The following is a 14,851-nucleotide window of genomic DNA, read 5'->3' on the forward strand; positions in this document are numbered from 1 at the left end:
TTTACACACGACCATTACATAATGGTTTACAATACAAATATGTTACAACAAAATAAGTTTCTTGAATGCAGTTTTTACTCAATATCATACAAGCATGGACTCCAAATCTCGTCCTTATTTAAGTATGCGACAGCGGAAGCTCTTAATAATCACCTGAGAATAAACATGCTTAAAACGTCAACAAAAATGTTGGTGAGTTATAGGTTTAACCTATATATATCAAATCATAATAATAGACCACAAGATTTCATATTTCAATACACATCCCATACATAGAGATAAAAATCATTCATATGGTGAACACCTGGTAACCGACATTAACAAGATGCATATATAAGAATATCCCCATCTGTAACGACCCGCACTTTTTCGATCGCTCTATACTTATAAGATTAATATTGACATAAATTAAACCTTACCAACATGATAAGCAATCCAAATTGTTGAGACTTATGTTTTCGAAAAGAGTTTTACACAACGTTTGACCGTCTAGTTTGACCGATGATATCACGAACTGTACAATATATGATAATTATACGTTTGTGTATATATATGTATATATACATATTTAACATGATCTAAGAATGTTTTAATATCTTATTTTGTATTAATAACAATAAGTTATAAGTATATTTTGAAACTACTAACTTAAGTTTTCAAAACGATAACCATACGTAACGTTATTTGACATAAATACTTATAACATATAATGTTTATACATATATCGTATAAGTAATGTATTTAATCACTTTTAAAGACTTAAATACATAAAATCATATAAGTGTATTCACAAAAGATAGCTATATTTGAATCCTCATTCCATTTTTCACAAAATTTCTATACGTATACCTAGAGTATTTGTACTCGTATCATACCTAGCTTATATACGTATTTACTATTGGTATATACACATCAAATCACCACCTAACCAGCCCTTGTTACTACCCTAGGTATAAGGTAATTTCTTTTGAATGATTGTAAGACTAATTACAAAAATACAAACTAAAATTTTGTCCATGTATCCTTATGAAACACGTTTTTATGTAGTATATATGTATCATCATTTTCATTCATTTTAACTTCAAATTTCTTAAGCTAAACACACACTCTTTCTTAACCTTTGAACTCCATAACAATCCAGTAAGAAACCTTAAAGATCTAGCCATAAAAACCTTACTTAAACACCATAAGAAAACCATACAAAAACACTTCAAGAAATCCTTCCAAGAACACAAACTTACTTCCAATCTTTCATCCACTTCCATCACCCTTTTGATTCTAGCTTCTTACTCCTCTTTTACAGCAATCTTGTCCAAGGAACTTGAGGTAGTAACTATGTTCATAACCTTATTCGATTCATATATATATAGCTATCTTATTTTGTGGTATAAAAATTTAACAACAAGAACATAGTTTGAATGTTTTCAAACTTGTTTGCAAACTAAATAGATCCTTCTAACTTAACTTTTAAAATATTTCAAGACCTGTAATATAACTTAAGTATATGCTAATTTAACAAGGTATAACTTGGTTTTTCAAAGAATACCTTAAAAACTGTTTTTACAACGTCGGAGTGTAACCGGGGACTGTTTTGGGTTGGATAATTAAAAACCATCTTAAACTTTGAATTGGAGGTTTATTTTCTGGAAAAAATGATTTTTACTATGAATATGATAACACATAAAAATTTCATGATTTAATTCAAAGTATAAGTATTTTTAGAAAAATAATCATTTAAGGTTGTTTAAATAAAGGAAAATGTTTAACTTCATAGGTTTCACTAAAGTTTCACCTATGCCGTGTGATTTTGAATACAAACTAAGGTATTTACAGTTCATAGTCTTAAAGAGGGACTCGATCCAAGGAGATGGCAAGTTGAATCAACGAAAACGGATTTGTAACGAAGAAACTATGACCGAAACAAAATTGGTTATCCAAGACTTGTTTAACTTCGGGATTAATTGGGAAAAATTAAATAAAATCACATCTTTCTAAGATAACATGATATTTTATATAATTCAATTTTATATGGTTCAGGATCACCCGTAAACAACACGAGAAGATTAATCATAAGATCCCATGATTGTACGCAACACGTCATTTGACAACACCGGTACTTTATGTACGCAACACGTCATTTGACAACACCGGTACCGTGGGTCAAGATTAATCTCGACCAATACATATACGATGGGGTTTTATTTATTTCGTTGGGGGTTTTATTTATTTCATTGCGGGTATATTAAACATCTAAAAATGAACCATTAAAATTGAATTACTAACAACGAACTGCTAACTACGGACTAAGGAATTATTCAAAGTATTAAAAGTATAACAAGTATATATATGTGACGTTTGTTTAAAAAGAAAAGGTATTGATATATTATATATGGATAGGTTCGTGATATCAACCGGAGACCAAGTCAAATTATATATATATATCTTCAAGACGAAAGTGAGTATATAGTCCCACTTTTAAACTCTAAATATTTCGGGATGAGAATACATGTATTTTATGTTTTACAATATGGACACAAGTAACTGAAAAATATATTCTACGTTGAGTTGTACCACTGGCATACTTCCCTGTAGCTTGGTAACTAATATTTACAGCGGTATTGTAAACGCGAATCCTGTTGATAGATCTATCGGGCCTGACAACCCCAACCGGACTGGACGACCAGTATTCAACGGTTGCACAGTACTTCGTTTCGTGACTACACTTGGTACAGTGTAGTAAGATTTCATATTAAAGGGAATATGCGACGTGATTAATTGTTAAGTATGGTTACCAAGTGCTCCACCACTTAGAATATTTTTATTAAACTGTTTATATACGAAATCTTGTGGTCTATATATATATTGCTGCCGGCACTAAACCTATATCTCACCAACTTTATGTTGACCTTTTAAAACATGTCTATTCTCAGGTGATTTCTAAAAGCTTCCGCTGCATTATGTTGAATTTGAGCAGGATCTTGCGTACGCATATTTGTGTCAAAAATAAGACTGCATATCCAAGAACTTGTGTTGTAAAATATGCTAGAAATCGTGTTGTTATCATCATTTGTAAAGTTTGTAAGTCGAAGATTATCGCTAAACGATAATCATCTTTATTTCGTCCAAAGCTTGTATCAAAAATAAGAATCATGGTTTGTAATGTATAATATATGCAGTTTTTCTTTTAAAAATGTCGCATATAGAGGTCAATACCTCGCAATGAAATCATACGTTATCTAACACGTTCTTACGGTTAAGGACGGGTTATGACATGTGGTATCAGAGCGGTGGTCTTAGCAAACCATGTTTGCATTAGTGTGTCTAACTGATAAGTCGTTAGGATACATTAGTAAGTCTGGACTTTGACCGGGTCTGATTTAAAAACCATTGCTTATCATTGTTGGTTAAAATTTATATGTAAATATTATGTAGTACTAATGGGTTAGTTGTTGTGTGATAGATGTCGGGCTCAAAACTTGTCATCACGTTCAGCGACTCCGAACCAGAATCTTCAGATGGTGTTCCAGTCATTAACCTATCCGATGACGAAAATAATATCTTTGGGGAAGACTCACAAATTCCGGATGAACCGACTATAGAGAACCCGGAAAGTGAACCCGAGGAGGAAAGTGAACCCGAGGAGGAAAGTGAACCCGAGGAGGAAAGTGAACCCGAGGAAGAAATACAGGAAATTACAAAAGATGAGTTCGAACTAGGAAAGAAACGAAAGGCTAATGAATTAGAAAATTCAAATCCCGAGTTTAGTAAGGATGATGTGGCACCAACTCCACTAGACACTACCACCCCTATTCCCGCTATTCCTATTCGTTCTATCCCGGCATCCATTTCTTCAGTCCCACAGCCAAAATATAGGCAGACAGCCAGGATAAGCGTTAAGCGATTCTTTGAACCTAAACGTCCTAGAAAATAGACCAAACGATGCGCTGCCGTATTAAACCATGGGATCATATAATGTTTTGTATAATATTATTAGTGTGGTTTGCTTAATGTTCGATGTAAGATAAGCATATGTAAAATAGTGAAGTGTGAAATGCAATAATTTTCCATGGTTAAGTATTATTTAGATGGTAGTAATTGATTCTGTACTAAGCTATTAAGTATGGACATTAACGGGTAGGTACTACCCTAGATATAATTATAAAACGCTAATAAGAAGAAAAGGCTTTTATAATAATACCTGATTCATATTATTAATAAGCTATAATGTACTGTAAATATACACTACATCTATAATATTCCATGTGAATAATTATTTTCTTTTCATTCTTATAGAAGAATATGGCGCGATTGAACCGAATGACGGAACAAGAAATCCAGGAACTCATCAATCAGCGAGTGAACGACAGAATGTTATGGGTCGAGGCTGCAAGAGGTGCTGCAGTTAACCCAAATCCTCGTGTGGGGTGCACTTACAAAACTTTTCAAGCTTGCAAGCCCTCATCATTCAGTGGAACAGAAGGACCGATTGGTTTAACCCGGTGGATAGAAAAGATGGAGACTGTGTTTAAAATCAGTGGTTGTGTTGAAAAGGACATGACCAAGTATGCATCGTGCACTTTACAAGATAGTGCACTCACGTGGTGGAAAAATTATGTGAAGGCTGTAGGAGGAGATGTAGCTTATGATACTCCGTGGGAAGAATTCAAAACAATGTTAATCAACGAATATTGTCCAAGGAACGAGGTTAGGAAGTTGGAAGATGAGTTACGAAGTCTGAAGGTTATTGGTACTGAAATCACCAGCTACAATCAGCGATTCATGGAATTAGTTTTGCTATGTCCTGAATTGGTTCCAACCGAAGAACGAAAGATTGAAATGTACAAAGATGGTTTGCCCAAAAAGGTCAAGGCAAATGTTACAGCATCGAAACCTAAGACAATTCATGAAGCTATAACCATGGCAAACGAGCTAATGGATCAGGTCATCATGGATAAGAAAGTATCCAATACTGATGTGAAGGTATCAGGTAACAAAAGAAAGTGGAATGGAAATTATGATCGAGGTAACCAACAACAATCTTTTAAGAAACAAGAAAACATGCAAGGTGCGGGTAGTGGTTTAAGTTTTGGTTATAAAGGACAAAATCCTTTATGCAACCGATGCCACAAACATCACTCTGGTTACTGTAATGTGGTATGCAACAAATGTAATCGAAAGGGTCATCTTGCTGAAGATTGTAGGGCTCTCGTTACAAATACAAATGGTACCAAGACTCCTGCCACTAATGCAAATAGAACTGCTTTGGCTACTGTTACTTGTTATGGATGTGGGAAACAGGGTCATTATAAGAGCCAGTGCCCGAATCCAGAGAAGAATATCGGACCTGCACGTGGGAGAGCATTTGTTATTAATGCTAGAGAGGCATGTGAAGACCCGGAGCTTGTTACGGGTACGTTTACCATTAATAACTTATCCGCATCTATTATATTTGATACTGGTGCTGATAAAAGTTACGTGTGTAGAGACTTTCACGCTAAATTGAATTGTTCATCATTACCTCTAGATGCTAAGTACATGATTGAGTTAGCTAATGGTAAACTAATTAAAGCCGATAAAATTTGCCGTGATTGTAAAATAAATTTAGCCGGAGAAACATTTAAGATTGATTTGATACCCGTAGAATTAGGAAGTTTTGATGTAATAATCGGCATGGACTGGATGTCCAAAATAGGAGCTGAAGTTGTGTGCGCCAAGAAGGCAATTCGCATTCCTCGTAAGGATAAAACGCCAGTAATGATTTATGGAGAGAAGGGTAACTCAAAGCTAAAACTCATTAGTTATTTGAAAGCTCAAAAGTGCTTGAAGAAAGGGTGCTATGCTATCTTAGCACATGTTAATAAAGTCGAAAAGAAAGAAAAAGAGAAGTGCATCAATGACGTGCCTGTGGCAAGAGATTTTCCTGAAGTATTTCCGGAAGAGTTGTCGGGATTACCTCCATTTAGATCTGTAGAATTTCAAATAGATCTTGTACCAGGAGCTGCACCGGTTGCTCGTGCTCCATATAGACTTGCACCGTCCGAGTTAAAAGAACTTCAGAGTCAGTTAAAAGAATTACTGGATTGTGGATTCATACGACCAAGTACTTCACCGTGGGGAGCTCCAATTATATTCGTCAAGAAGAAAGACGGATCTTTCCGAATGTGTATAGATTATCGTGAATTAAATAAGTTAACTATCAAAAATTGGTATCCACTACCGAGAATTGACGACTTATTTGATCAACTCCAAGGATCATGTGTGTACTCGAAAATTGACCTAAGATCGGGCTATCATCAATTACGCGTCAAAGAAGAAGATATACCGAAAACTGCTTTTCGGACACGTTACGGTCATTACGAATTTTTGGTCATGCCGTTTGGATTGACGAATGCGCCAGCTGTATTCATGGACCTCATGAATCGAGTTTGTAGTCCATATCTAGATAAGTTTGTTATCGTTTTCATTGATGATATTCTTATCTATTCCAAGAGTGAGCAAGAGCATGAGCAGCATTTAAGGTTGATATTAGAGTTGTTAAGAAAAGAACAACTATATGCTAAATTTTCTAAATGTGCTTTCTGGTTGAAAGAAGTGCAATTTCTTGGCCACGTTGTTAGTAGCAAAGGAATTCAGGTTGATCCAGCAAAAATTGAAGCCATTGAAAAATGGGAGACTCCTAAGACACCAACGCAGATACGCCAATTTTTGGGTTTAGCCAGTTATTATAGAAGGTTTATTCAAGATTTTTCCAGAATAGCTAAGCCGTTGACAGCGTTAACACAAAAAGGGAAGAAATATGAATGGACTTCTGAGCAGGAGAGTGCATTTCAATTACTAAAGAAGAAGTTAACTACGGCGCCTATTTTATCGTTACCAGAAGGGAACGATGATTTTGAAATATATTGTGACGCTTCGCGACAAGGTTTTGGTTGCGTTCTTATGCAACGGAAGAAAGTTATTGCATACGCATCCCGACAATTAAAGATTCACGAGCGGAATTATACGACGCATGATCTAGAACTGGGAGCAGTCGTGTTTGCATTGAAGATATGGAGACACTAGTTGTATGGGGTTAAATGCACTGTGTTTACTGATCATAAAAGCCTTCAACATATTTTTGATCAGAAACAGTTGAACATGAGGCAACGTAGGTGGGTCGAGTTAATAAATGACTATGATTGTGAAATTCGTTATCATCCCGGGAAAGCGAACGTAGTGGCCGATGCTCTAAGCAGAAAGGAACGAGAACCAATCCGAGTTCGAGCAATGAACATAAAAATTCGCATGAATCTCAACTCACAAATCAAAGAAGTTCAACGAGAAGCACTTACTAAAGAAAATATAGGAAATGAAATAATGAAGAAGTATGAGAAGCAACTCGTTATGCGGGAAGATGGAATTCGATATTTTGCAAACCGTATTTGGGTACCAAAGTTGGGTGGATTAAGGAAGTTAATATTGAATGAGGCACATAAGACAAGATACTCGATACATCCTGGAGTTGGAAAGATGTATCAAGATCTTAAGACGCATTATTGGTGGCCTAATTTGAAGACAGATGTTGCAACATATGTTGGGGAATGTTTAACTTGTTCCAAAGTCAAAGCAGAACACCAGAAGCCGTCAGGATTATTTCAACAACCAGAAATCCCAGAATGGAAATGGGATGGTATTACCATGGATTTCATCACGAAGTTACCAAAGACTGCCTGGGGATACGACACCATTTGGGTGATTGTTGATCGTCTCACCAAGTCTGCACATTTCTTGCCTATAAAGGAAACAGATAGAATGGAGAAACTATTACGATTGTATATAAAGGAAGTTGTTTCAAGGCATGGAATACCTATTTCCATTATATCCGATCGTGATAGTAGATTTACATCAAAGTTCTGGCAATCACTACAGGAGGCCCTAGGAACTCGTTTGGATATGAGTACCGCGTATCATCCGCAAACCGACGGGCAGAGTGAAAGAACGATTCAGACTCTTGAAGACATGCTCAGGGCATGTATGATCGATTTTGGAAACGGATGGGATAAATATCTACCATTAGCAGAATTCTCGTATAATAATAGTTATCATGCGAGCATTAAAGCTGCGCCATTCGAAGCATTGTACGGAAGGAAGTGTAGATCTCCTATTTTTTGGAATGAAGTAGGAGATCGACAATTAACTGGTCCCGAGATCATACACAAAACGACTGAGAAGATAGTACAAATCAAGGAGAGATTGAAAACAGCCCGTAGTCGCCAAAAGAGCTACGCCGATGTTCGAAGGAAACCATTAGAGTTTCAGATCAGTGACATGGTTATGTTAAAGGTGTCACCGTGGAAAGGTGTAATACGCTTCGGAAAAAGGGGTAAACTGAACCCAAGATATGTAGGCCCGTTCAAGATTATCGAACGCATTGGACCGGTAGCTTATCGACTCGAGTTACCACAACAACTCGCCGGAGTACATAATACATTTCACGTCTCAAACCTTAAGAAGTGTCTTGCAAAGGAAGATCTCACCATTCCTCTTGAAGAAATCCATGTCGACGAGAAACTACAATTCATCGAAGAACCAATCGAAATCATGGATCGTGAAGTTAAACGGCTCAAGCAGAGCAACATACCGATCGTTAAGGTTCGTTGGAATGCTTGAAGGGGTCCTGAGTTTACTTGGGAACGAGAGGATCAGATAAAACAAAAGTATCCACACTTGTTTCTCGATGACGCAAAATAGGTACAATTTTAAAATTTCGGGACGAAATTTATTTAACGGGGAGGTAATGTAACGACCCGCACTTTTTTGATCGCTCTATACTTATAAGATTAATATTGACATAAATTAAACCTTACCAACATGATAAGCAATCCAAATTGTTGAGACTTATGTTTTCGAAAAGAGTTTTACACAACGTTTGACCGTCTAGTTTGACCGATGATATCACGAACTGTACAATATATGATAATTATACGTTTGTGTATATATATGTATATATACATATTTAACATGATCTAAGAATGTTTTAATATCTTATTTTTTATTAATAACAATAAGTTATAAGTATATTTTGAAACTACTAACTTAAGTTTTCAAAACGATAACCATACGTAACGTTATTTGACATAAATACTTATAACATATAATGTTTATACATATATCGTATAAGTAATGTATTTAATCACTTTTAAAGACTTAAATACATAAAATCATATAAGTGTATTCACAAAAGATAGCTATATTTGAATCCTCATTCCATTTTTCACAAAATTTCTATACGTATACCTAGAGTATTTGTACTCGTATCATACCTAGCTTCTATACGTATTTACTATTGGTATATACACATCAAATCACCACCTAACCAGCCCTTGTTACTACCCTAGATATAAGGTAATTGCTTTTGAATGATTGTAAGACTAATTACAAAAATACAAACTAAAATTTTGTCCATGTATCCTTATGAAACACGTTTTTATGTAGTATATATGTATCATCATTTTCATTCATTTTAACTTCAAATTTCTTAAGCTAAACACACACTCTTTCTTAACCTTTGAACTCCATAACAATCCAGTAAGAAACCTTAAAGATCTAGCCATAAAAACCTTACTTAAACACCATAAGAAAACCATACAAAAACACTTCAAGAAATCCTTCCAAGAACACAAACTTACTTCCAATCTTTCATCCACTTCCATCACCCTTTTGATTCTAGCTTCTTACTCCTCTTTTACAGCAATCTTGTCCAAGGAACTTGAGGTAGTAACTATGTTCATAACCTTATTCGATTCATATATATATAGCTATCTTATTTTGTGGTATAAAAATTTAACAACAAGAACATAGTTTGAATGTTTTCAAACTTGTTTGCAAACTAAATAGATCCTTCTAACTTAACTTTTAAAATACTTCAATACCTGTAATATAACTTAAGTATATGCTAATTTAACAAGGTATAACTTGGTTTTTCAAAGAATACCTTAAAAACTGTTTTTACAACGTCGGAGTGTAACCGGGGACTGTTTTGGGTTGGATAATTAAAAACCATCTTAAACTTTGAATTGGAGGTTTATTTTCTGGAAAAATTATTTTTACTATGAATATGATAACACATAAAAATTTCATGATTTAATTCAAAGTATAAGTATTTTTAGAAAAATAATCATTTAAGGTTGTTTAAATAAAGGAAAATGTTTAACTTCATAGGTTTCACTAAAGTTTCACCTATGCCGTGTGATTTTGAATACAAACTAAGGTATTTACAGTTCATAGTCTTAAAGAGGGACTCGATCCAAGGAGATGGCAAGTTGAATCAACGAAAACGGATTTGTAACGAAGAAACTATGACCGAAACAAAATTGGTTATCCAAGACTTGTTTAACTTCGGGATTAATTGGGAAAAATTAAATAAAATCACATCTTTCTAAGATAACATGATATTTTATATAATTCAATTTTATATGGTTCAGGATCACCCGTAAACAACACGAGAAGATTAATCATAAGATCCCATGATTGTACGCAACACGTCATTTGACAACACCGGTACCGTGGGTCAAGATTAATCTCGACCAATACATATACGATGGGGTTTTATTTATTTCGTTGGGGGTTTTATTTATTTCATTGTGGGTATATTAAACATCTAAAAATGAACCATTAAAATTGAATTACTAACAACGAACTGCTAACTACGGACTAAGGAATTATTCAAAGTATTAAAAGTATAACAAGTATATATATGTGACGTTTGTTTAAAAAGAAAAGGTATTGATATATTATATATGGATAGGTTCGTGATATCAACCGGAGACCAAGTCAAATTATATATATATATCTTCAAGACGAAAGTGAGTATATAGTCCCACTTTTAAACTCTAAATATTTCGGGATGAGAATACATGTATTTTATGTTTTACAATATGGACACAAGTAACTGAAAAATATATTCTACGTTGAGTTGTACCACTGGCATACTTCCCTGTAGCTTGGTAACTAATATTTACAGCGGTATTGTAAACTCGAATCCTGTTGATAGATCTATCGGGTCTGACAACCCCAACCGGACTGGACGACCAGTATTCAACGGTTGCACAGTACTTCGTTTCGTGACTACACTTGGTACAGTGTAGTAAGATTTCATATTAAAGGGAATATGCGACGTGATTAATTGTTAAGTATGGTTACCAAGTGCTCAACCACTTAGAATATTTTTATTAAACTGTTTATATACGAAATCTTGTGGTCTATATATATATTGCTGCCGGCACTAAACCTATATCTCACCAACTTTATGTTGACCTTTTAAAACATGTCTATTCTCAGGTGATTTCTAAAAGCTTCCGCTGCATTATGTTGAATTTGAGCAGGATCTTGCGTACGCATATTTGTGTCAAAAATAAGACTGCATATCCAAGAACTTGTGTTGTAAAATATGCTAGAAATCGTGTTGTTATCATCATTTGTAAAGTTTGTAAGTCGAAGATTATCGCTAAACGATAATCATCTTTATTTCGTCCAAAGCTTGTATCAAAAATAAGAATCATGGTTTGTAATGTATAATATATGCAGTTTTTCTTTTAAAAATGTCGCATATAGAGGTCAATACCTCGCAATGAAATCATACGTTATCTAACACGTTCTTACGGTTAAGGACGGGTTATGACACCATCATTCCGGGACACCCTTCGGATATGATATAAATTTCGAAGTACTAAAGCATCCGGTACTTTGGATGGGGTTTGTTAGGCCCAATAGATCTATCTTTAGGATTCGCGTCAATTAGGGTGTCTGTTCCTTAATTCTTAGATTACCAGACTTAATAAAAAGGGGCATATTCGATTTCGATAATTCACCCATAGAATGTAGTTTCACGTACTTGTGTCTATTTTGTAAATCATTTATAAAACCTGCATGTATTCTCATCCCAAAAATATTAGATTTTAAAAGTGGGACTATAACTCACTTTCACAGATTTTTACTTCGTCGGGAAGTAAGACTTGGCCACTGGTTGATTCACGAACCTATAACAATATATACATATATATCAAAGTATGTTCAAAATATATTTACAACACTTTTAATATATTTTGATGTTTTAAGTTTATTCAGTCAGCTGTCCTCGTTAGTAACCTACAACTAGTTCTCCACAGTTAGTTGTACAGAAATAAATCGATAAATATTATCTTGAATCAATCCACGACCCAGTGTATACGTATCTTAGTATTGATCGCAACTCAAACTATATATATTTTGGAATCAACCTCAACCCTGTATAGCTAACTCCAACATTCACATATAGAGTGTCTATGGTTGTTCCGAAATATATATAGATGTGTCGACATGATAGGTCAAAACATTGTATACGTGTCTATGGTATCTCAAGATTACATAATATACAATACAAGTTGATTAAGTTATGGTTGGAATAGATTTGTTACCAATTTTCACGTAGCTAAAATGAGAAAAATTATCCAATCTTGTTTTACCCATAACTTCTTCATTTTAAATCCGTTTTGAGTGAATCAAATTGCTATGGTTTCATATTGAAATCTATTTTATGAATATAAACAGAAAAAGTATAGGTTTATAGTCAGAAAAATAAGTTACAAGTCGTTTTTGTAAAGGTAGTCATTTCAGTCGAAAGAACGACGTCTAGATGACCATTTTAGAAAACATACTTCCACTTTGAGTTTAACCATAATTTTTGGATATAGTTTCATGTTCATAATAAAAATCATTTTCTCAGAATAACAACTTTTAAATCAAAGTTTATCATAGTTTTTAATTTACTAACCCAAAACAGCCCGCGGTGTTACTACGACGGCGTAAATCCGGTTTTACGGTGTTTTTCGTGTTTCCAGGTTTTAAATCATTAAGTTAGCATATCATATAGATATAGAACATGTGTTTAGTTGATTTTAAAAGTCAAGTTAGAAGGATTAACTTTTATTTGCGAACAAGTTTAGAATTAACTAAACTATGTTCTAGTGATTACAAGTTTAAACCTTCGAATAAGATAGCTTTATATGTATGAATCGAATGATGTTATGAACATCATTACTACCTCAAGTTCCTTGGATAAACCTACTGGAAATGAGAAAAATAGATCTAGCTTCAAAGGATCCTTGGATGGCTTGAAAGTTCTTGAAGCAGAATCATGACACGAAAACAATTTCAAGTAAGATTTCCACTCGAAATAAGATTGTTATAGTTATAGAAATTGAATTAAAGTTTGAATATGATTATTACCTTGTATTAGAAAGATAACCTACTGTAAGTAACAAAGGTTTCTTGATCTTGGATGATTACTTGGAATGGATTTAGAAAACTTGGAAGTAAACTTGCAATCTTGGAAGTATTCTTGATTTTATGAAACTAGAACTTTTGGAATTTATGAAGAACACTTAGAACTTGAAGATAGAACTTGAGAGAGATCAATTAGATGAAGAAAATTGAAGAATAAAAGTGTTTGTAGGTGTTTTTGGTCGTTGGTGTATGGATTAGATATAAAGGATATGTAATTTTGTTTTCATGTAAATAAGTCATGAATGATTACTCATATTTTTGTAATTTTATGAGATATTTCATGCTAGTTGCCAAATAATGGTTCCCACATGTGTTAGGTGACTCACATGGGCTGCTAATAGCTGATCATTGGAGTGTATATACCAATAGTACATACATCTAAAAGCTGTGTATTGTACGAGTACGAATACGGGTGCATACGAGTAGAATTGTTGATGAAACTGAACGAGAATGTAATTGTAAGCATTTTTGTTAAGTAGAAGTATTTTGATAAGTGTAAAGAAGTCTTTCAAAAGTGTATAAATACATATTAAAACACTACATGTATATACATTTTAACTGAGTCGTTAAGTCATCGTTAGTCGTTACATGTAAGTGTTGTTTTGAAACCTTTAGGTTAACGATCTTGTTAAATGTTGTTAACCCAATGTTTATAATATCAAATGAGATTTTAAATTATTATATTATCATGATATTATCATGTATGAATATCTCTTAATATGATATATATACATTAAATGTCTTTACAACGATAATCGTTACATATATGTCTCGTTTAAAAATCATTAAGTTAGTAGTCTTGTTTTTACATATGTAGTTCATTGTTAATATACTTAATGATATGTTTACTTATCATAGTATCATGCTAACTATATATATATATATCCATATATATGTCATCATATAGTTTTTACAAGTTTTAACGTTCGTGAATCACCGGTCAACTTGGGTGGTCAATTGTCTATATGAAACATATTTCAATTAATCAAGTCTTAACAAGTTTGATTGCTTAACATGTTGGAAACACTTAATCATGTAAATAACAATTTCATTTAATATATATATAAATATAAACATGAAAAAGTTCGGGTCACTACATCTAAGGCCCCGGGCCCGGACGGGTTTAAATTACGGTTTTATAAGAAATTTTGGGAGGTTATAAAAGGTGAACTAGTTGAAGCTATCTCGTGGTTTTGGGAAACGGGTGATATTTCGAAAGTTTGTAATGCTTCGTTTGTTACACTTATACCTAAGAAAAATGACCCGTTAGGTTTAAACGACTACCGACCCATAAGTCTTATCGGTAGCTATTATAAAATTGTTGCAAAACTATTATCTAATCGTTTAAGGAAGGTTTTACCTACTCTCGTTGGTCCAGAACAAAGTGCGTTTTTAAAAGGGCGGTATATTTTAGACGGTGCGCTAATTGCAAATGAAACAGTGGATTTTCTCAAGTCTTCTAGAAAAAAAGGATTTCTTTTTAAAGTGGACTTTGAAAAGGCTTTTGACAGTCTCAATTAGGATTATCTGATGGATGTTATGAATAGCA

The sequence above is a fragment of the Rutidosis leptorrhynchoides genome, chromosome 1 (genome assembly GCF_046630445.1).
Source record: "Rutidosis leptorrhynchoides isolate AG116_Rl617_1_P2 chromosome 1, CSIRO_AGI_Rlap_v1, whole genome shotgun sequence".
Taxonomy (NCBI): Eukaryota; Viridiplantae; Streptophyta; class Magnoliopsida; order Asterales; family Asteraceae; genus Rutidosis; species Rutidosis leptorrhynchoides.